The sequence below is a fragment of the Ornithodoros turicata genome, unplaced genomic scaffold, assembly GCF_037126465.1.
Source record: "Ornithodoros turicata isolate Travis unplaced genomic scaffold, ASM3712646v1 Chromosome24, whole genome shotgun sequence".
Classification (NCBI taxonomy): Eukaryota; Metazoa; Arthropoda; class Arachnida; order Ixodida; family Argasidae; genus Ornithodoros; species Ornithodoros turicata.
This window is the reverse complement of record NW_026999345.1, coordinates 194,354-218,852: the sequence shown is the minus strand read 5'-3', so window position 1 is coordinate 218,852 and position 24,499 is coordinate 194,354. Positions and strand designations below refer to the sequence as shown.

Genomic DNA, 24,499 nt, shown 5'->3' with positions numbered 1-24,499 from the left:
CCTCTGTATTACGAGTGTTTTTCTCCTTGCATGTCCAGAGCTGTCCTAACTTGCCCAGACATGCCATGATGACGTCACAGGATGTGCGGAACTGGTGCTGCGATGCTTTGCAACCTGCCTCTGTGCTCCGTCGCCCAGCGACGGTCAGCGGCCGTTCCGGGCCGCTTTCTTCAAGATGACGTCGTTGATCTTCAACTAAACTCCTTCTCTCCACTCTATCTCTATCTTTTTATTTTATTTTCTACCTATTTTTTTTATTTTTTATCAGCTCAAGTAGCCGGCAACTCACATCTTCGTTTGGACGTGTCTTAGATGATCCCCAATTAGTGTAATGACTCTCTGGTGGGTCCTGATTAATGTGGGGGGTCCCAATTAGCTCTAATTGCTCATTAATGGCGTCCAGACGAAGATGTGACTTGCCGGCTAGTTGAGCTGATACACTACTGTCACAGAGCTGTTCCAAATCTCTCTGTTGTATTACCACTGAACGGGGCAGGTACAGTGAACATATTGTAATCACCCTGTCCAGGCATACCTGGACAGCTACTGCTTCCAAATGTGTCACTAGTGGGATCTGTTTTGCAGGTGTGGATAGTGGAAGGACCACAGCCACACCTCCAGATGTACGTGTGGTGTTAATACGATCCTTTCTGAAAACATTGTGTCTGCGAAATGGGTTTACACTTTGTTCATTCAGATATGTCTCTTGTAAGCAAAAACAGACTGCATTGTATTTTTCAAAAAGGTCGTGAATGTCATTTATATTTGAAAAGAGGCCTCAACAATTCCACTGGAGGAGTACCTGTCCCATAAAGAAAGTAGTGATAAATAGGAACAGAGAGAGACTGTACATTATGTGGGAGGTGTAACCCTTGGGGGCTTATGTTTCCCTAGGGACGTACTACCCCTGCCTCGGCCTCCTTTTTTCGTTCTTTTTTCCTTCCATGGGGAAGGATTGGGGGGAAGGCTTGACGATGATTTCTGCGACCTGCAGTCATCATCGTCAACATCCATTGTGTGTGTGGTAGCCTGGGATGAGCCCCCTGTGAGCCCGACCCAAACTGACAGCTCGCCATCAACCTCCGTAGAGGTTGTGGCCACTACTTCCCGGCTGCCCACCTGAGCAGCTGGTGCCAGCGGAAGCAAGCTCTCCGCAGGCTTTTCTTGTGTGGGGGAGTGTGGGGTGGAGACCCAGAAGTCTGCGTCTCCACAGATTTCCGCAGTGGTGCCACTCCCCGGCGCACCACTTCGGAGAACGTGCCTTTTCTGGCAAATTCTACCTGTGTCTTTGCTTCTCTGTATGAGATATTCTGTGTTACTTTCATTTTGAGTATTTCTTTCTCTTCCTGCCAACGGGGGCAGGACCTAGAATAGACTGGGTGGTTCCCTTTACAGTTTGCACAGCGGACTTCTGCAGAGTGGTCCATGCCAGCACATTTTGGACAGATCGCCTGTCCTCGACAGACCTGCGAACTATGTCCAAAACGCTGGCACTTGAAACAGCGTCGCGGATTCGGGATATACGGACGTACATGGCAGTTAAGATAGCCTGCTTTGATGGTCTGAGGAAGCCTGTGCAATTGAAAGGAAAGGACAATGTGCCTCGTCGGGATGTCTTTACCATCCCGACGCATCACAATTCTCCTTGCCGTCACAACGCCTTGGTCCTTAAAGTAGCACAGAAGTCATTTTTAACACCCAGTTTTCTTCTTATAAAACTGTTAAGTTTGCCAGTAAGATGCATCATGCGAAGCAATTTATACCACAGAGTCATAATTATCGCAGAAACTGAATTTAAAATATGCCGCAAAAAGCGACCGTGCGCAACGGTGGTGAAGAGCAGTACCAGCCTGTGATCTGCCTGGAACCTCGCGCTGACGCTATAAGGAGAGCGCTCGCTGATTGCCTAGAAAAATGTTCTCTGCTACTCCGCTGTCGTCTGCTACTCGGCTGTTCGGGGTTCTGATAAAGCCTTTCTCCTTGCTCGGTAATGCTTCGGGCGCTCCTTGTATCCCCAATTCTCCGGGAAAACTGGCAAAACAGGTTTACGGCGGCAAAGGAACAATGCGCTGACCCCCACTGATCGGCAAACCAGAACGAGTCTCCTTATGCCGTCATCGGTGACGTGCCATCATACCTCCTCATCCTCGTTATAGCTGGAGTGGCGAGTTAAGGGTGAACGCGCGGAGCTACGTTTATGTGAGTTTTTTTCTGGGAAACAAATTGCACACATCAAAACCTTTCGCGCTATTCGGTATAATGACACACACACTTTCATCAGATGTCTTAATCTGAATTTTTTTTGGATGGCCCTCTGTACTCCTTTAAGCCCTTCCTCGATCTCAGTGTCTGAGCAGTCAAGGAGTTGAGACACTGAGATGGCGCCCTTCACGATGTTAAGTGTTCGGTGTCTGGTCACAGTGACTGATATATCAGAAATTTTATTAAGTGAAAGGAGAGCGGAGCTTTGTTGCCTTGTGGTCACTTCAATTTGCAGATCTCCTGTGGTCAGCTTTCGAGCATTATAAGATTTTTCTATTGTCTTTTCTAACTCTCTTGCAATAGTGAATGGTGATACCTTAGCCAAGGGTTTGGTCTCGTCTTCGGAGTGGACTATCAGGAACCTCGCAAACCAGGGTTCAGGAGTCAACTCGAGGATTTGCATAGCTGGTGCATCGGTGCAGCGCCTCTTTTGGCGCCGATCATGTTTTTTTAAATGAGAGGAATCCATATAAAAGAAGACTGGTACAGTGCAAGAGGTGTGTCGCCCACCATCGAGCCCAACGAGGGAACGTGTCCCGCACGCCAACACCTGCCTCTGCACTATACCCAAGTGCAGCTTCTGGAGAGTGAAAGACTGCCCAAGGTTGACCCTTGCCGCCAAAGAAGGTGAAAAGAGGAAAGGGAGAGAAGGAAGGAGACCAAGGAAGAGAAAGTAATGAAAAGGGAGATGGCGACTAGCTGAATAATCCTGGCCGGGCCTTCCAGGACCACCCGACTATGGGAAGCGGGGGCCAAAGCGGTGTGTTGCTTTCCCGGAGGGGCCTCTAAGATTCCTAATGATCCTCCGGGGCCACTCAACCGCCAGGTTCCCCTTTTCCCCAGACACGGGAGAGCCACGCACAGCTAGACGTGGGGGTCTCCCTCCCGCGGCGACCCAACCGTAATTGCGGGAGGAGGCTACTGCGGCTGCTGCCGGGCGATGGGGGCGCCACTTTCCCGACGCCGGGATCTCTGCAATGTTGTGACCTGCTGTGACACCACTGAACAAAAATGCCCAACAACTCTGCTTTGTCTCAACAAAGATGGGTGCAGCCATGTCAAAGCACACCAGTGCAGAAAGGCAAAAAAGAGCAGCATTTCTGGAACCTGATGTTCGAACAGCTACCGGGAATTCAGAGGATCATACTGTGCGTGAAAATAACTAGCACAATCACAAATGTTTGGATATTCATGTGCTTTGCCTCAGCAACTGTGTATTTAGCATTTGTGACATGAGAGGCAAAAGTTCTGAAGATACTACAAGCCTATATCTAAATCTACTCAGTATACGCCAGTTACATCACACAACTTGGTTCATTCATTTTATAAAGCTTCCTTTTGCACCACAATGAAATATAGCTCTTCGGTGAGCCAAACACGCAGTCCAGTTTTTGGTATTTTTTCTAGTCTCGTTGACCGTTAACAATGCGTCGTTCAAGAATACAACACATTCCTGCTGGACTCTATATCAATGAGCCTGTTGGCTTGCTCTTCATCGGGGCGGCCCTCGGTTGGCTAGCATGAAGATATTGAGCAAGAACCGGGTGAGTGGCTGCTCTGTGCACCTCGGTGCGTGTGTGATTGCTTCTGTTTGTTGCTAGGGTGTCGCCCCAATGAAGAAATGCGACACCTTAGTGTTCCGTAAACTTTTATCCCCAGCTCTACGAATATTGATGCACAGCAGGTGTGAAGAAAGCAATAGCAGCAGGTCAGTTTCCAGAAGCAGCTTTACAACCAGATTCCTAGAGTGTGCCAAGCAGCACGAAATACACTCAGCCAGAGGATTTCTGTTGAATTGATGCTTGAAGGGATACTTGGGAACGATTGGTGAAAAAATTGCTACACATCGTAGTTGGTGCGTAACATCCTCAGTATACCTGCCATCAACTTTGCCTCAAATAAGCGAGCAATGATATCGAAACAGGAATGTGGAGAGGAGTCTCAAAAATTTTCCTTTCCGAAGGACAACACGTTACATCACCCTGCTTGGAGCGAACAAATAGTATACCACGCCGGTCGTAGTCGCTGCGTTACATTCGCGGAACAAAACAATGAACCAAGATTGGGGATCAGGCCACTCAGACACAGATGGAAAGAAACAATGGTCATCTGCTTCCCTGAGAGCCAGAAAACAGCGTAGGAATGGTGTGACTACTGCACCGTGACGTTGGCCGAACAGAGAAAGGAAGTAGTACTTCGACGTTCGCTGGGACCAGACTTTTTCAAATTTCGAAAGTCGTTTTTATGATTCCATCTTCGTTTTGAAGTGAGATATTTCACAACTGTGTTCAGTTCGTGTAAATGATTGTGGGAATACCACAACTTTGAAATCCATTTTGTTCCGAAGTCTCGCTTTAAGGATCTTCACACATACCTCATATACTCATGAATGCAGCATTGTCATTTGACAGCATATTACGGTCCATTAATGCTTTGAACATGCATTGAGTTTTACGCCCATGGTTGGGCGTGAAACAATGAATCTTTCAGCGAGCATACCATTTTGGAAATTGCAAAACATTATAAACCGTTTATCAACAAGGCTCATGTCTTGTGGCATCTCCAACTGATGGGAAAGAATTACCAATACCAAAGTCTTAACAATAACCCCTTTTTCACCATACCCCAAAAAACCTTTCATCTCGCTAAAAATGTTCTTAGGCTCGGGCCTCATGAACTCACTCGGGTATCATGTGTATGGTTTCTGGGCACTGTGCTCCATGAAAATATCGGGTGGCAACATCAGATTCACTTCGTTAAGAGGAGAGCTACGTCTAGTGTCTTCACACTTGGGAGCACAATAAGTACAGGGAATGAAGCACCCTTCGAAATAGAACTTCAATATACACAAGCTTTCGTGCAGAGCCTGCACTTTATGCACTTCATGGTGAAGATATTTGTATCTTCACCTGATGAAGTGCACGTTCTGCACGAAAGCTCGTGTATATTAAAGTTTTATTGCAAAGAGTGTTTCATTTCCTGGACTTATTGTGTTCCCACTACGACCAGACTGGACTGTGTATTTTTTTTCTTCGTTGCCGAAGTGTCTTCAGACTTGCTAAGCTCAGATGCTGTTAACGTTCTGTGTGCTGCGCCCTTATGCACTCACGCATCACATATACCCTCGAGGTTTATGGCCTCATATATACCTTCAACCCCTTCTCCTGACCCAGAAGCAGACACTGCAGATTATTCTCTTTTTAGATCCTGAGGAGTCTGTCTCATTTGCTTTTCCCCTTTTCCGCATCCTCAATGTACACGAACTTGTGAAGTATTAAGTAGCTCAGGTTATGTACCAGCTATTTTACACACCTTCTCGTCAACTTCAGTTAGCCATGCACAATTATGCCACACCCTTCTCTCGGGCATGATCACAATTAATTCTGGTTTCCTACTTACCACACTAATTTCTGTCCCACCTTTACCTTCACCCCACTTTGCCAAAATTTACTTGTTTGAATGAAGCAGATACATTTATAATGTAATTTATTTAAAATACATTAACCACAGAGACAACTGCCAAACATGCTTGTTGATGTTTTTTGACAAGGGTTGATTTAATGATGTCCTTAATGAGAAGGATGTATTTGCTTTCTTGATAAAAGCAAATCAATATGTTGGTCCGTGTGGGTCAAGGCATATCGCATGTCTGCTTCGACCCTCCATGGCCGGCTCATGAACAGTCAATGCTCATTTGGGGTCATCACCCGCGATTTGAGAAACACTGCTCTACGCGTTCGTTCCAACAATAACCTTGCATCCTTCAAAAACACCAACAAAGATGACTTTCCTGCTGATATGTAGGGTGACATGCAATTGATTATTATTTTTGGTTCTTTGCATGTCCCTGCTGTGCAACATCTTTGCTATTTGTTTCTTATATTTGACATGTGTTCTTGGTATTTCTGTTCCCCGCAAACAGTGCATTGACTGTGTCTTGGACTGTTCAACAGGGCTTGCCGTCTTAGTCCTCTTATCAGTATTCAGTGTACACTGTCATGGAATAGCAATAAGAATCTGAAAACTAAAAAACATCATCTGAAACACATCTGTCTGGCTGATTCTTTTAACGCTCCATGAATGATAGTTCATTCAACCACTCCTCTGTTTGCATGCTATCGGATATGCGCCTTGAAGATGATGATGTGCACAGAAACTAGCTATAACAGGCCGAGGAAGTTTAGCTGATGTGGTGAACCTACGAGTTTGTTATTGCCTTGAATGGGCAATCATCACTCAGAGGTAAAACATATTTATGTTTTATATTCAACAGCATCCATGAGTACCTGGATACCAAATATACCTGGTGAGTTTGCACAGCGGTAAAGCGTATCTTGACACGTCTTACTGTGTGGCTCGGGATGCTAGAAAGTCCAATTTATCAGTTTGCGAATAGAAGTTGCAATCAAATAGGTTTTCACAAATGGACGGTGTACTTTACCAGAGTAGCAAGGATATATGAAACAATTAGCACATGTTACTGATTGAGAATCAACAACATTCATGATTAAACTTGTAAGTTACACAGCGTGAGCATTGGAGGACATTCTGAAATTAGTGTGCAGTGCTCTTCGCAGTTTAAAAAAAAAATCCTGGTGAGTTTACACAGCGGTAAAGCATATCTTGACACGTCTTACTATGTCGCTCGGGATGCTAGAAAGTCCAATTTATCAGTTTGCGAATAGAAGTTGCAATCAAACAGGTTTTCACAAATAGACGGCGGGCGTACTTTACTAGAGTAGCAAGGACATATGAAACAATTAGCACATGTTACTGATTGAGAATCAACAACATCCATGATTAAACTTGTAAGTTACACAGTGTGAGCATTCGAGGACATTCTGAAATTAGTGTGCAGTGCTCTTCGCAGTTTAAAAAAAACCTGATGAGTTTGCACAGCTGTAAGGCGTATGTTGACACGTCTTACTGTGTCACTCGGGATACTAGAAAGTCCAATTTATCAGGTTGCGAATAGAAGTTGCAATCAAATAGGTTTTCACAAATGGACGGTGTACTTTACCAGAGTAGCAAGGACATATGAAACAATTAGCACATGTTACCGATTGATAATCAACAACATCCATGATTAAACTTGTAAGTTACACTGCGTGAGCATTGGAGGACATTCTGAAATTTGTGTGCAGTGCTCTTCGCAGTTAAAAAAAAACTGATGAGTTTGCACAGCTGTAAGGCGTATGTTGACACGTCTTACTGTGTCATTCGGGATGCTAGAAAGTCCAATTTATCAGGTTGCGAATAGAAGTTGCAATCAAATAGGTTTTCACAAATGGACGGTGTACTTTACCAGAGTAGCAAGGGCATATGAAACAATTAGCACATGTTACTGATTGAGAATCAACAACATCCATGATTAAACTTGTAAGTTACACTGCGTGAGCATTGGAGGACATTCTGAAATTTGTGTGCAGTGCTCTTCGCAGTTTTTAAAAAGGTGCAAAGAAGGTGCATGTAGTCCAGTGGAAAGATCGAAATCATGTCAATATCCAATTCAATAAAGGGAGATTGTCCCTTATGGTGACCCTGGCAGGTCTGTGCACGGAAACTTTCATCACTGTGCAAGGCAGCATCAAGGTCCAAGAACACCATTCTGCTTTCTTGATGAACTCGTTTTTGTGAGCACCTTTCGCAGCCATAGTACCCGCTGTGGCCCTTGATGCACTTCAGGTAGCTCCGTGCTACAGCATCACAAATTATGGCTGTGAGGTTGCTGTTGTCCGGGCATTCCCGCCATTTTCTATCATCTTCTGCCTTGGGACCGGGAGTAGCGCTGGCGTGATTCTTAATAATTTTGTTGTGAGATTAGTTGAGAAAGTAACCGCTAGGGGGTGCAGCTGCGGGGCTTTATACAGGACAAAAAAGCATTACGAGTCAGTTTCTGCCTGCCTCTCGGATGGAGCAGTCGCATGGTTCTGCGCTCCTGTTCTGGTGGGCTCATTTGTTGTGTAACTAATTGTTTTTTCTTGTTAGCTATTGATGGTTTGCATACTCTTGCTTTCCCAGCCTCTGTATTACGAGTGTTTTTCTCCTTGCATGTCCAGAGCTGTCCTAACTTGCCCAGACATGCCATGATGACGTCACAGGATGTGCGGAACTGGTGCTGCGATGCTTTGCAACCTGCCTCTGTGCTCCGTCGCCCAGCGACGGTCAGCGGCCGTTCCGGGCCGCTTTCTTCAAGATGACGTCGTTGATCTTCAACTAAACTCCTTCTCTCCACTCTATCTCTATCTTTTTATTTTATTTTCTACCTATTTTTTTTATTTTTTATCAGCTCAAGTAGCCGGCAACTCACATCTTCGTTTGGACGTGTCTTAGATGATCCCCAATTAGTGTAATGACTCTCTGGTGGGTCCTGATTAATGTGGGGGGTCCCAATTAGCTCTAATTGCTCATTAATGGCGTCCAGACGAAGATGTGACTTGCCGGCTAGTTGAGCTGATACACTACTACTTGTGACCAACTTCCTCAGCCATACCTAATTCTAGGTGACCTGAATGCCCACAATCCCTTGTGGGGCAGTTCAAAGGTAGATAGCCGGGGAAAATGGTAGAAAGGTTATTCCTTTCACGACCAGTTTGTCTACTAAACACAGGATTACATACATATATAAACTCCTCAACACAAAGTTTTTCATCCTTAGACATATCTCTTAGTAGTCCTTCCATTTATAATTGTATTGACTGGACCGTTGAACAGAACCCTCGTGGGAGTGACCACTTCCCCATAGTCCTGACAATTCGTGTTCCACAAACACTTTTCTTACACGACCACCACGGTGGAAACTGTCCAAGGCTGACTGGAACTTGTTCCAAAAGCATCATCCTTAGCTGGTAGGTCTGTTGAAGATGCAAACCGTTTTGTCACCGGGATAATTATAAATGCTGCTGAGCGATCTATCCCACAGACATCTGGCCGTCTCCCCAAGCGTCCCAAACCTTGGTGGACAGATGAATGCGGGAAAACGCGGAAAGATCAAAATCGAGCGTGGGGTATCTTTCGTAGGTTCCCGACTCCAGACAACCTGATCCAATTTAAGAGAGCTCGAGCGAAAGCTAAGTGGACAAGAAAAGAAGCTAAACGTGCATCGTGGAAGAGCTTCTTGTCATCTTTGAACAGCAACACTTCTTCTAAAGTGGTTTGGGACAGAGTTAGAAAAATTAAGGGCGATTACACAGGATTCACAATACCACTCTTACAAGTTAATGGAGTACCTTGCAAAAACATGAGTGAACAGGCCGATGTCCTTGGCGAGCACTTCCAAAACGTCTACAGTTCGTCACATTACAGTAGAGACTTCATAAAAATTAAGCAAAGTGCTGAAAAATCAACAATTCAAAGCAGTGGAGGTGACAGGTGCCTCTACAACATGCCTTTCACAACGATTGAACTCTTGAAAGCTATGTGAATAACAAAGAAAACATCACCTGGACCAGATCGTATAACATATTCCATGCTCCAGCATTTGTCTAAAACTTCCCAAGAAGCACTACTATATTTCTTCAATTTAATTTGGCAAGAAGGGCACCTTCCTTCCAATTGGAAGACTGCAACAATCATACCGCTTTTGAAGCCAGGGAAAGAAGCTTCAAACCCAACAAGCTACAGGCCTGTAGCACTCACGAGTTGCTTAGGAAAGACATTCGAACGAATGGTGAACACTCGCCTCGTGTTTGACCTAGAACAACATAACCTGCTTGACAGATACCAGTGTGGATTCCGGGCTGGCTGTTCTACCACTGATCATCTTGTTCGTCTGGAAACTACTATTCGCGAAGCCTTCGTTAAAAAACAACTCTGTGTATCAATCTTTTTTGACCTAGAAAAGGCATATGACACAACTTGGCGATACGGCATGTTGCTTGATCTCAAATCGTGCGGAATACGCGGGCGCCTTTTCCAGTGCATTTCGGACTTCCTCACTGGAAGAACGTTTAGGGTGCGACTCGGTACAACTCTTTCCCGCCCATTTGTACAAGAGAATGGTGTACCGCAGGGATGTGTGCTGAGTGTCACCCTGTTTCTTCTCAAAATGAACTCTGTTGCCAAAGCGTTACCCGCGACTATCACATGCTCACTCTATGTCGACGATTTACAGATTTCATGTTCATCCTCTAACTTAGCCACATGCGAAAGACAGTTGCAACTTCCCATTAACAAACTGAGTAAATGGTCCACTGAGAACGGCTTCAAGTTTTCAGCAGACAGAACTGTGTGCGTGCCCTTTTCAAGGCGGAGAGGGGTGCTTCCTGATCCATCTCTTCATATGAACGGGGTATATCTTGCAGTCAGGCCGGAACACAAATTCTTGGGCCTGATTTTACATAGGAAACCCACTTTCTTGCCACATATAAGTAACCTGAAAGTGAAATGTACAAAATCTTTGGATCTGTTAAAAGTCCTCTCGCACAGGTCTTGGGGAGCAGATCAACAGACTCTTCACCGTATTTTCACCTCTGTTGTCCGATCAAGGCTAGACTATGGAAGCGTCGTCTACGGATCGGAACGCCCCTCCACATTGAAACGTCTCGACCCCATACACCACCGAGGGTTACGACTAGTCCTCGGAGCTTTCCGGACCTCACCCGTACAAAGCCTATATGTTGAAAGTGATGAGATGTCCCTCGAGAGGCGACGTACTTATCTCGCTATCCGTTATGCGTTGAGGACGAAAAGTTACCCTCAACATGCGGCGCTTCCATGTGTCAAAAGTACACGTCTTAGACAGCTGTTTCTTAACAGACCCTCTGCTACATGTCCCTTGTCCATGCGTATTGCACACCAGGTTCAATGTTATAATTTCACTGAATAAAATTCCTTGGTATCCGAATCTGGCGAAGATCTTCCTCCATGGTCCAACACAGTCAAACTGCTCATTAACCAAATACAGGAAAACCGATACCTCTCAGATGTACTGCAACAAGAATTTAAACACCTCAGGAACAGTTTTGGTGATCACGTGGATCTTTACACAGACGGGTCAAGAACAAGCACAGGCGTATCGTGCGCAATGGTAACGACAACATCGACAAGGGCACATCGCCTAAATCTGGTGATGTCGATATTCAGCGCTGAAGTTTATGCTATAATTTTGGCGCTTAACTTTATCTTAGAGAATCATACCACATCATCAGTCATCTACACTGACTCTCTTAGTGCCTTGCATGCGATATGTAGCTTCCATAAAACAAAAAACTTCCTTATTCAACGTGCGAGACATTTAGCATCATTGATCACTAGCAAAGGGTACAAGCTAACCATTTGCTGGGTGCCCAGCCATGTGGGCATTGCAGGAAATGAATGTGCTGACCGGGCTGCAGCTTCCATCCTGTAGTCCGATGATGTTACCCCTTTTGATGTGCCGTTTGAGGATTTAGTTCGCGTGTTAAAATACAAAATGAAGGTGAAGTGGCAACAGTTTTGGGAAACTCAAACCAATAGTAAACTCCGTCTCATCAAAGGTAAAATTGGGAGGTCTACTTATCCTCTTGAAAATCGGCTTCAAGAGAGAACACGTTGCCGGCTAAGGATAGGACACACATATGTTACACATGGGTTCCTACTTGAGGGAGAGGAGCCACCACATTGTATGGACTGCGACACACAACTTTCCATTATACACATTCTCATAGAATGCCCTTTGTACAATTTTCATCGTCAACGCTACTTTCAACACTTCTATAAGAACTTTATTCCTTTTCATCCAGCTCTTTTACTGGGTGATGAACCTCTTGTTCAATTTGAGAACGTTTTTAAGTTTTTTAGAGACGTCGGTATACTCGACAAGTTGTAAATTTTTAATCCTGTTTGTTCTTTTATCTATGCTACCTTGTGGTTTTAAATAAATCACCACAAATTTAACTTTCACCAAGCTTGGCGCATTAAGACCTTCGTTGTCGCTGCGCCAAAAAAATCCCAATCATCATCATCATCAACATTGCAGACCTCGAATGCTGAGCTGCATAGAAAGATCAGTGCAACGCAGTCATGTAGTTTCCCTAATATAAACAAATAGTTTCTTAAAGTAAAAAAAAGAAGACAATCCAGTGTAGTAAGTACTGACCACGTTTATCTAGAAACGCACATCGTCTAAACACGATTAATTAATCAATTAGAGCTAATTGGGACCCCCCCAGTAATCAGCACCCTCCAGGGAGTCACCACACTAATTGGGGAGCGTCCAACTCGTGTCCAGACCAGTTGTGCGTTTCAGCATAATCGTGGTCGTAAAAAAGAAAAAAAATAGATATAGATAGAGTGGAGAGAAGGAGTTTAGTTGAAGATCAACGACTCCATCTTGAAGAAAGCAGTCCGGAACGGCCGCTGATCATCGCTGGGCGACGGAGCACAGAGGCAGGTTGCAAAGCATCGCAGCTATGACCACTAGTTCTGGACATCCTGTGACGTCAGCTCTGACGTCATCCACGTCAGCTCTGACGTCATCATGGCATGTCTGGGCAAGTTAGGACAGCTCTGGACATGCAAGGAGAAAAACACTCATAATACAGAAGCTGGGAAAGCAAGAGTAAATATGCTAAACATCAATAGCTATCAACAAAAAGAATTAGTTACACAACAAATGAACCCACCACAACAGCAGGCACGGGGAGCGCAGAACGATGCGACTGCTCCATCCGACAGCCAGGCAGAGAACTAACTCGTAATGTTTTTTTTTCCTCTATAAAGTCCCGCAGCTGCATCCCCTAGCGGTTACTTACTCAACTAATTTCATGACAAAATTATTAAGAATCACGCCAGCGCTACTCTCGTCCCCAAGGCAGAAGAAGATGGAAAATGGCGAGGTTGCCTGGATAACAGCAACCAGCGCCCGACATGCACGGGCATGAAAATCGCAAACAAGGCGGGGATCAAGTTGGCGAAAGAACTAGTTACAAAACACATCTGTCGCGAGGATCGCAGAACGATACGTCCATTCCGTCCAACAGCCAGGGGCAGAACTGAATCATAATGCTTTTTACTCTTCTATAAAATCATGCATCTGTCCCGCTTACGGTTGATTTCTGAACTAATTTAATCGCAAAATTATTAAGAATTGTTCTAGCACTATTCCCATACAGGGCAGCACTAGCGTCACCGTCAAGTCAAGAATGTTCCTTGTCAAAAAAGAAAAAATACAAGGTTAGATGCATCAACAGAGGAAAGCATGCATGTCGGGGCATGTCAGGAGCGCTATTACACGAGGACAAATCGCACCACTGCTGGGCAACAGAGGAGGGCAAACATAGAGACACTTGAACAGAGTGAAAAGACACTCACCATCACCGGACACGTACACTACATTCCCTCGTTGTAAATCCGCTCGTTATAAAATCCACCTGCATCGTCGAACACCATTCACCAGTGACGAACCATACATCCGCACCCCATCAGAGGCAGACGGAACCCCACCAAAGCTACGCTCTTTCACTAACGGCCAAAGCAATTGCTAGGAACAGAATTAACGCGTCCACACTCGTCAGTGCCCAAGAGAGAAGTGAATCCTTGCCCCCCCTTCAGGCTTTGCTCATTGGTCGTGACGTCATCCTACTGTCTCAGGGGCTACACTGTTTTTTCCCACTAATGTCCAACCCATCGCCTCTGGACAAGGTCCACCTGAAACAACAGAGTCGCGGTATGACGTCATCATGCAGCTGCATGGCTCAAGGACGCGTACGCTGTAGACAGGGGACCTGTTATTCATTGAATCACTATCCCAAGGTTATTTCCTTTATTCTACTATAATGATTGCATAGGGAACTATTGCAGAAAAACACCATACATGAGAGGTGATTGTAGGAATTAAGCATTTCATTCCCAAAGTCTTACTAAATGAGACTTATGAGTACAGCAAAAAACAAAATAATGGTTCAGCAAGATATGTCCACTCCATCCGAGAGCAAGGCAGCTAACTGAATAATGACGCTTTGTTCCTCCCGAATAAAGTTACACAACTGTCCCCCTTGCGGTTACTCTCTGACCTAAATGAATCGCAAAATTATTAAGAATCGTTCTAGCTCTACACCCATTCAAGACAGCACTATCGACATCGTCAAGAATGTCAGAACAGGTCTGGGGATGTCAGCGCATGTTTGTCAGACAACAAGAGGGAAAAAAGCGAAAAGAAACATTTGAAAAAAGCAGAAAACCAGCATCAAACTATTTCAAAGCAGACGCACTCCGCTTATTCAAAAACAGTGCTCATCATAAATCCGTCCAGGACAATACGCACCATTTTTCTATTGCTACAGTTTTTTCCAGTAACGGTCAATCCATTGCTACAGACACCTGAAACACTGCGTGATGTCATCATATCCTGTCTGAAGAAGACAGCGGCAAAGACAAACACCCCTATTATTTATTGAATCGCAAGGTTATTTCCTTTGTCCTACTCTTAATGACGTTCACTTTTACAATAAAATTCAACAAAAAAGCACCGTGCATGAATCTTGATCTTAGCGATTTTCACACCAAAGCCTCATCATAGTCATTAGAATCACAACACCAGTAAACTACCACTGCTCTTTTAAAATGATAAGTGAGACCACTCAACATCATCACCGGGCTTATGTAATGTATGACCCTTTCTATGCTCGTATACTCGTTGTCTGAGGCTACACCTGCGAGCAAAAAGGCGCGAAAGCCTGGGGGAAAAGTTCCATTCGCGCACGACAAAGCACAAGACAGAACGCCTTTACGGGAACAGATATATGATGTGATTGCATTCCCACTATTTTAATGATTTTCTATCTTGCCTTGCAGTTTAGAAAAACTATTACAAAACTATAATTTTAGGAGCCTATTAAGATTCTACTTTCTATGGAAACTATAATTGCTCTGTAACTTGGATCGCTATTAATCAAGCGCTCCAATTTTTTCTCTCTTCCCATTTTAGCCTACCGGGTCTTGTCATGCAGTGAAGAAGACTCACATCCAAAGTGATTAATTTATACTGAGGGTGCCGTGCTTCGGGAATTCCTATCCTGCGATCAGATGCAAGCGTTTCTGCACAAATACCTATAACTGCTTACTTTTTCAACATAGCGAGCAGAGATAACAGAGATAACAAGCAGAGAAACCCACTTCTCATAAATTCAGCTTTACCATGCGACTTTTTTCTGCGCAAAAGCAGTGATTTGAGGAAAGAGCAGCAAAAATTGCTTGCACTTGTGTTGGAATTGCTTCTATGCTGTTCCAGCCTCAGAACATCAGTTCTCTCATGTTCAACAGTTGCCGCGTGCGTCGATCCCGTCGTATGAATGTGTGTATGAGTGAGCAAAAATATAAGAGTGAAAGGAGGATGAGTGAGAGAGAGTGGCTGGTTTGTCACGTCAGATTACGCACCCTGGAAGTCGCTGAGAAGGCGTGTTAGCTTAGCTCAATTGGTAGAGCCCTGGACTGGCAATCCAGAAGATGTGGGTTCGACTCCTACAGCTGGCTAACCTTTTCAGTGACTTTCATCTTTCATCGTTAATTTCTTAGGCAAATTTGAGCAATGTATGTATTTGTCCCTTCTATGTTGTTCCAGCCTCGGAACAGCAGTTCTCTCATAAGAAAAAGACACTCATGTCTGGTATCAGATAATTCTTGCATAATGCTACATACACAGCCGCATTGTCCCTTCGTAAAGAAAGGACAAGGGACAAGGGCACACAAATTTCTTTAAGCGAGAAGGGAAGAGGCTTAAGAAGGAGCGCGCAGGAATAATAGCAGAGTCACCGGACATCGCTACGAAACTCAACGGCTAACACAAGATAACAACAAGATAATAGCGGCGGGTAAAATTCTAACACTGCTAAACAAGCCCCAACATGCCATGATGACGTCGCAAAAAAAGGGAAAAAGCACACATGCGCGCGCGCCCACAGCAGCTCAGGAATGCACAAGGAGAGGTGCTTTATTGGAATTTCTCCTCCACGCTCACATACCAGCATTTCTGCTCAAATACTTATAACTGCATACAGCTTGCTCCATCAACGTATCAAGCAAAGTGAATACTGACACTCAACAACACATAACAAAAACAAACAAATTCCATTCTCATGAACTCTCCTCTGCCGAGCGGCTTTCTTCTGTTCTTCCTGGATGCTGACTTTTTCCCCTCACCTACATTCTGAGTAAAAGCAGTGAAAGAAGAAAAGAACCGCGAGAAATTACACGCATTTGTGTCCCAATAGCCGTAACTGCAAGAAACCGTAGCGCACGCTAATAAACTGAGAAAAAGACACCCATTTCTGCCACCAGATAATTCTTGTATAATGCCACATAAACAGTCGCATTGCCCTTGCGTAAAGAAAGCACAGGACAGGGATATACAAATTCCCTTAAGTGAGCAGGGTAAAGGCTTAAGTCGAACCGCTCAGGAATAATCGGAGAATCACCGCTTATCGCTACGAAACTCAACGGCTAGCACAACATGACAGCAACAAGATATTAGCGAAGGGTAAAAATTGCAGCAACAAAGACACTACTGAACAAATGCAGACATGCGACATCGCATGCAAAATACTTACTAATAATATAAAATACTTAAATAATACTAGTATTTGTGTTTTATGTGATGTATGGCTCACTTTTTTTTACCAGCTCTGCCAGTGTGAGAGCTCCTATGCCAGACTAGCTAATTCCTGCTCTTTGTCCTCCATGCGGTCACATATATGTTGCACTACAAGGTACCACAGTACCAAACAGGTGAATTAACATGAACACAATCACATAGCAGAGTGAATAACAACCACCATTATTGACTTAGTTTGCTTGGTCGATTGCAAGTGAAGGTGGCATATTTCTTTCCTCAGATTTTTTTTTACTGGTTTGTTCCAGCTAAAAACAGAAGCCGTACACTGGGCAGCAGGACATAATAAAACCCTCCATAAGCATCACTTTGCCTCTTTGGCTTTGGCAGGCATGGCTTTGCCTCCACAAGCATGACTTTGACATAATTGCTTTGTGACGTGATAAAGGGTACTATGACTGTGTTCGCAGTACCATTCAAAACGTTGGCACCTATAGGGCTAGATTGCAGCCCCCTATTGCGTGCAGATATTCTGATGCCTGTAGGGCTGTAAGCTGTTCTTCTTGTGTAAGCTGTAAGCTGCTTCTTCTGTAATCTGTTCTTCTTCACACGTTGTGTCTCACTGCCAAAGACATACGGTTGCAGAAGACATTACTGGACATAAAGCATAGTGAGGCATGCTCCACCCAGGCCACAAGGATGTACTACTACTTTGAGCCACCTTCTGTTAATGCAGCAAAAACACCTATTTCCACTGAAAGAAAGTCTGTGGGCTTTTTTTTCTGTTGTGGTAGAAGGGCACACAAGATCATAATAAATTGTTTCCAAAAGCTCTTACGTCGCGTTCTGACATGATCTGAGCAAATATGGTCAGCTGATGCTATAAGATCTACAGAGAACAGATGCGAGCAGATTCTGAACACCAGCGGCATGGCCGAATGGGCTAAGGCGTCCGCTCGTTGGTGGTAACCAAGGTCGTGCTGAAGACTGGGAGGTGGTGGGTTCGAAACCTACCGCCGGCTGTGCTGTCTGAGGTTTTCCCTGGGTTTTCCGAAGACTTTCCAGACGAACGTCGGCACAGTTCCCCCTGAAGTCGGCCCAGGACGCATACCAACCCCCCCTGTCCCCCACTCCTTCCTGCTGTCCTCTCTCCGTCTGTCTACATCTGTACGCCGCTCATAGCCACAGTTGCTTCGCGGCCCTAACACTCAATAAAAAAAAAAGATTCTGAACATGCTATAGGAGAGGGTATGCCCTTGAAATGATGAGATTTGTTCACTTTCCAGATGACTTCAGGTATGTGAAAACAATCATAAATGTTGACAAAGCTGTTATGAAGCAGCGACTGCAACTAACCTGTAGAACAGGCCAGAACGGTTGAATGCAAAATTTGTTCAAAGTGTGCTATAGCGTCATACAGATGGGATATGAATGAGCTGACGAAATATTTTTCTTGCGTAAGAACAAATAGGTTCACTTGTAGGTTCTCAAAATGGAAAAGCAGAGTGTCGATTTTCGCAGGAGACAGCCACAAAGGCATCTTTTTTTGCTTCCTAGATGGCCTCAACTGGTGAACAAGCTGCAGCACATTATGGTGACAATTTTTTCGCTTTTTTAAAGAAAAATAAACCTGTAGATTTTCAATACGTTACAGGAGAGGACTAGTTATACAAATAAGGGAAGATTTCTTATAGACGACCTACATGTAAATATATATCTGAAAAAAAAAGGTAATTTTTTGCAAGTGCTTGATATTCTCAAACAGTTGGTTAAACAATGTATATAGATCAGCTTGATATTTTTATGTGAAGCTAATCACAAGCAATCAGCTACGAGCATCAATAATCTGGGGCTCCTTCAAGAATGCTAATTTCCCGATAATTTATCGTAAACTTTACCCAAAATGTGCTCCGTTCTTGAGTTCTCACTACGTCGCCAGATTTGTACTCGTTCTACATGCCCTTTGGGATGGCAGACCCGTGCTTCCCCTCTAACACCAGGCAAGGAAAGCGCACAAATGATGTATATGTAGATGTCAGAAGGAAGCTCGTAAGGGACAACTTCATATTTTGGCACAGTTTAATGCGCCCCCATTGTTCAAGAAAACAAAATGATGATTTACATTCGATATATGCATCGTCTAAAACATGCACACAATCTTTTTCAGTGATATTTAAGAGAGTCAAGCTACATCTTTTGCTGGTTTTGGCTGGAACAGCCCAGATTGACAGTTACACAAGCTGATGTATGTCAGCATTGAAAATATAAAGGGAAAAAAGGCAATTTAAAATGCCTCACTCAATTTACTAGTTTTCATAGCTTACACCTTGACAGGTGTTTTTTTTTTATCCTAAAATGGTTTTATTACCAAAATCCACGAGAATGACCGTCATCAGATTAACAAGTTTTAGCTGTATAATAAGTAATAACAAACATGTGCTTACTTTTCCTGCAATCTAGATGTGAATTACATCGTGGAGTTGCAGGCTTCAGTGAAAAATCACTGCTTGTTATGTCACTGCTGAGTGAGTACGGCACTGCTAGTGACGCAACATGTGATTCCAGTGGCTTTAACCCCACCCCATGTTATTGCATCGGCAATTAGCATCGGAATCAATGAGCTTGCATGATGCACTTCAGAAGGGTAATTTCATGTGTGCCGATAATCATACTGCAGTGCTAATTTACGATGTAGTTTGTGGCTGTGGAGCACAGTCATATTCAGTATACCATGTGAACTAGAGGAGCATTTTCTGCCATAAACATTAGATGAGCGAAGACCCCAAAAAATGTAAGCATTGTTTACCTGCATTTGACAACCTGCATTTTTATTACTGAGAGGCTCTCTTCGTAGCTAAATATATAGAGGAAAAGGGTGCTGGCAATGTGGCAGATGTTCATAAGATGTAGAACCAGAGACACAGAAAAAAATGACAGCATATCATGATCTCAATCATGTCATTGCGTCCGTGTTTCTGTCTCCTGTTCTGCGTTTGTTAATCTTTTTGTGTAGTTGCTGGATTTTAGGCCAACAGCAGGGGTCAGCAATTAGAGGACATCCAGAACATGCAATGCATACATTTCCTCATTCTCCGCATTCCTCATTCAAGTAACGTTGAAGAAGTAGCCATGCGAAGAAACAATACAACAGTGAAACTGGCTTCAGTACACTACAATATCTCACATGTAACAATATACAGTATGCCTCAGTGTTTCCCAAACCATGTGTCAGGACCCCCATTGAGGCCGGGATAGCCCAAATGGGGCCCAAGAGAAAGCAGATGAAGTGAGCGCAATATGCCACAAAACCAAGGAAACTATCTCATTACGACTGCATTATATTGAAGTTGTTTTACAAAAATGCAAGTTCAGTTCAACGTACAATCAGTCGGGAAACAAGCTAACTCGCAGCAATGCTTTCAATCAAGTGGGTCGCAGTATTCCTCAGTGAGGACACATGACAAGACCCTGGACCTCGGTTGGGTTGGGAACTGAATCGTAAGATACATTTACAGCAGCTTGATAGAAACAAACAAGCAAACAAAAAAGAACAACACAATTAGCAGTAAGTAAACAGGAAAATAAAGAAACGACGACAATGCAAACTTATATGAAAACAAGTATTAAAGCATGAAACAGGGAGTTCGTTCATATAAGTGAGGTGAGGAGGAAGTGCGTGCGGCCTTTCCTGATGGGAATTCATCGCGTGGCCCTGATGGGGTTACATTGTCCCAACTGAGAGCAGTTCCCATCCCGTTCCTTTTGGTCATCATTAATCTGTTTCTACTTGCTAGCGTGCTTACCTACATGACGCTCGGACCATCTTCATCCCTAAGGTGTCCCACCCTACTGGTCCCGGAGATTTTAGGCTAATCACCATCTCGTCTGTGCTCCTACGTCTTTATCACCGAGCCCTGGCCGACAGTCTGAGAACAGCCTGCCCCTTCAGCGAGCGGCAGCGGGCATTCAAGGCCGCCACCACTCGTCGCCTCGATGAAGGGGGCCGGGTCTGATGATGGTGAGGAAGATGGTTGAAGAAGACAGAAGTCTGAAGTGTGAAGTATGAAGTCCGGTGAAATGAAGCCCGAAGTCGGATGACTTAAACTTGTACGCCCTCTATTGCCGTATTTGAGTGCAAGGTTTGGAAGGGGCATTCAGCGTGATTCAAATTGAGCACAACAGTATTCGCTAAAATAGTTTGAAATAAAAATTTAAGAACATTCGCGCAGCAGTACGAGCGACAAAATACTAGATATCACTTTGACAATGGGTAGATATTCGGAGTTTTCTGATTCCTGCTCAGCGGAATGCGCCAAACTTTTTTGACCCTCTATTGAACACATTTCTCCTGTGACACATTATTTTTCGATGCAGAGCGTCAAAGTGGGGTACAGAAAAATAAATATGAAGCCCCAAATCCCGACAGTTATGGCGGTATTGGATGGTGCCAAATTTGGCACTTCGTGCAACTCTATGCCTATTCATGAGGTACGCCTATGACTAAGTGAAAGGCATGGAAATATGATGAAATTGTAGCGGCCGCAGGTCGGCGCCTCCGGAAGATACGCGCCAAAAATAAACGCTGACGCGCGCTCACGGGCTCCAGTTCTTAGCGAGCCGAGAGCAGTCTCATTCTGTTGCCTCCTTGCTGTCTGCCTGTCTACTTCTCTCCGCGACAAGCCACAACTGGTGACCCGAACAATGGGCATTCCCCCCGACGCTCCTTTGGAGCCACCGCCGCCCCGTTCCGCTCAGCTTATCGAGAATCCCTCCGTCGGCACGGTTGGCGTTGAAGTTCACTTGTCCCTTTCTGCAAATCGAAGCCCGATTTCCTCTTCGTTGCATCACCTCGCCGCTTACAAAGTACTTAAACGTCGTGTCTGCTCTTCCTCCGGATATCGCTGATCAAGTGGATTATCTCCTGGCCGCCCCTCCGCCCGATAATCCTTACGAGCAACTCAAAAAGTCATTCTAACCCGCACCGAGTGCTCAGAACAGTCGCGCATTCGCCAACTGCTCTCCGGTGAGGAATTGAGTGACCGCAGACCGTCGCAGCTCCTCCATCGCATGCGGCACCTGCTTGGCAGCGCAGCCGACACTCAGCGGCCGCTACACTATCCCCTCCAACAGAAGAGCGTTCGCGTCCCGCGAACGTGTCAGCAGTGTTCGCCTGGTATCGTTGAGGCTGTCGCAGGGTCGCCCTTGGGCGTAAACTCATTGGTCCACAGCGACGGTCGGGACTCCCGTGGGAGTCATCGGATTGATCTTCAGGGGCTCCGACTTCAGAACTATCCTCAGAGATACTTTTGTCAGAGCTTCCGTAGTCGGGGTCGACGTTGCTTAGCAGTTCGGGCACATCCCCAGACAGACGACCGTCGGAGCTTTCAGAGTCGGGGTCGACACCGCTCAGCACAGGGTGTGTCCCGTCATCCAGCGCGGTGGAAGGAGTGGTGTGGTGTGGGACTGGCGTATCGTCCAAGCACTGCAGAGCCAGGTTTTCTTCGTGGGTGGGTGGAGTACCCCCAAGGCGCTCAGTATAAAGGGGTAGCGTAACGTCACAATCGGAACTCCCGTCGCGGAGCGGGACGGCGTGCGGTGAGGAAGGGTGAGCCAGCGGAGCCAACGAGCGGTACTGCACAGCCCGGAGACTCAACCGGATTGGGTTTCAGGCGATTGTGATGGACGACGGGACGCTTCCTACGATGCTCGGCGTGCTGTAAGCGGTAGACATTGTTGGGCAACTTCTTGAGAATGGTGTACGGCCCTTGCCATGGTAACCGAAGCTTGGCAGACTGTCCCCGCGGCACAGCTGGGCTGTGGAGCAAAACAGTGTCTCCTTCGGAGTACTTCACCTCGGCCGTCGTGCGGTCATAGTTTGTCTTCTGCCGGGATTTGCTCCGGACATCATTGGATATTGCTGCTTCACGTGCTGCTTGCAGGGATCGTCGAATAGCCTCCACGTCGGCGGGTGCTGCAGGGTGAGCGTGGTGGAACGCGTCGACAATGCCATCCACCGGTAGCACGGGCTCGCGGCCGAACAAAAGGTAGTAGGGAGAGTATCCCGTGGAGTCGTGCACGCTAGAACGGTATGTAGGTGGTAGGTAGGTGGTAGGTCATCGGTAGGTAGGTGTCCCAATCTCGTTGGTTCTCGTCCACGTAAGCACTCAGCGTAGCCAAGAGGGTGCGGTTAAAACGTTCGACGAGGCCATCTGACTGAGGGTGGTAGGCGGTCGTTCTAGTCTTCGTAATACCCAGAATTGAGCACATGTCGCGGAAGACGGCGCTCTCGAACGATCGACCCTGGTCAGAATGGATTGAACCCGGGAGCCCGAAGCGGGAGAAGAAGTGGTCGATGAGGCAAGTGGCAATGGCGTCGCTGCGTTGTGACGACATGGGAAAGGCCTCCACCCAGCGAGTACAGTAGTCTGAGACAACAAGGATATACCTGTGGCCACGGTCCGTTTGCGGTAGTGGGCCTAGGAAATCAAGGGCAATTCGCTGGAACGGAGAAGTGCTGATTTCCGTCACTAGGGGTGCGCGGGGCTTGGCTGGGGGCGGTTTCCTGGAAGAGCATTTCAGGCATCTGGCGCACCAATCAGACACGACAGACGCCATGCCGACCTAGAAGAATCGCTGCTGAACCTTCGCGAGATTCTTGCGTCGACCAAGATGGCCGCCATATGGGCAGTCGTGGCACAGTTGAAGAATTTCCGGGACCAGGGACGCTGGCGCTACTGGGACCAGTGACGAGCCGGAATTTTGTGTCCATGCTAAACACCCGTCCATACCCGGCGTAGGTGTCGTCTGCAGCGTAGGTATTGGCGAGCCTGTGGGTGGAGAGGCGGTGCCGCGGATGGAGAGGAGAGTGCCCCGATGACGTCGGACAGGACGGGGTCGGCCAGCTGACGGCCCCGAAGATCGGTACAGGAGAGCGCGGGTAACGCAGTGGAGAGAAATGCGGTGTGCATTCGAGACAAGGCGTCTGCGTTGCCGTGTTGTTTGCCGGGCCGATGTACCACGTCGAAGTCGAACTCGCTCAACTGCTCGAGCCAGCGTGCAACTTGGCCTTCGGGTTCCCTGAAATTACGCAGCCACTGTAACGCGCTATGGTCCGTTCTGCACAAGAACTTGTTCCCATGGAGGTAGTGACGAAAGAAGCGTGTAAAGTACACGAGTGCGATGAGCTCCTTCCGAGTTACGCTGTACCTGCGCTCCGTCTTGGTTAACGCCCGGCTCCCGAAAGCTATGGCTCGTTCCTGACCACCCTGTTTTTGAGAGAGGACAGCGCCGATGCCCTTGTCAGCGTTGAGCCGACGGTAATCCACGCAGAAACGAAGCGTACCATCTTTTTTTGCGGACTAGGACAATTGGGGATGCCCAAGGACTGTCGGAAGGTTGGATGACATCCATGTCCATCATGGCTGATATTTTCTCGTCCACGGTGTCCCGTCCATTCGGCGGCATTCGGCGAGGCCGCTGTTTAATGGGAGGGGCATCTTGGGTGTCGATAGTATGACGGGTTAAAGACGTCCGTCCGAGATCCCAGTCACCCTGAGATACGATATCTTCGAATGCGTAAATAAGGTCAAGTAGAGAGTTGCGATGGCGTGGCACTAAGTCTTGGGTGCATTGGACAGAGAGCGTCAAGTCTTCCCGATGCCAAGGGCGACGGGAGTTAGCAGCGGCTGCGGTGAGCGGGGAGGAAGGGGT

The 24,499-nt window shown here is 46.0% G+C and overlaps 1 non-coding gene across 1 annotated transcript; it reads left to right on the top strand.

The window, feature by feature from the left end:
* Window positions 1-15,641: 15,641 nt before the first annotated feature.
* Window positions 15,642-15,714, top strand: Trnaa-ggc (transfer RNA alanine (anticodon GGC)). Its single transcript has one exon. It is a non-coding gene; the product is annotated as a tRNA-Ala (tRNA).
* Window positions 15,715-24,499: the final 8,785 nt, after the last annotated feature.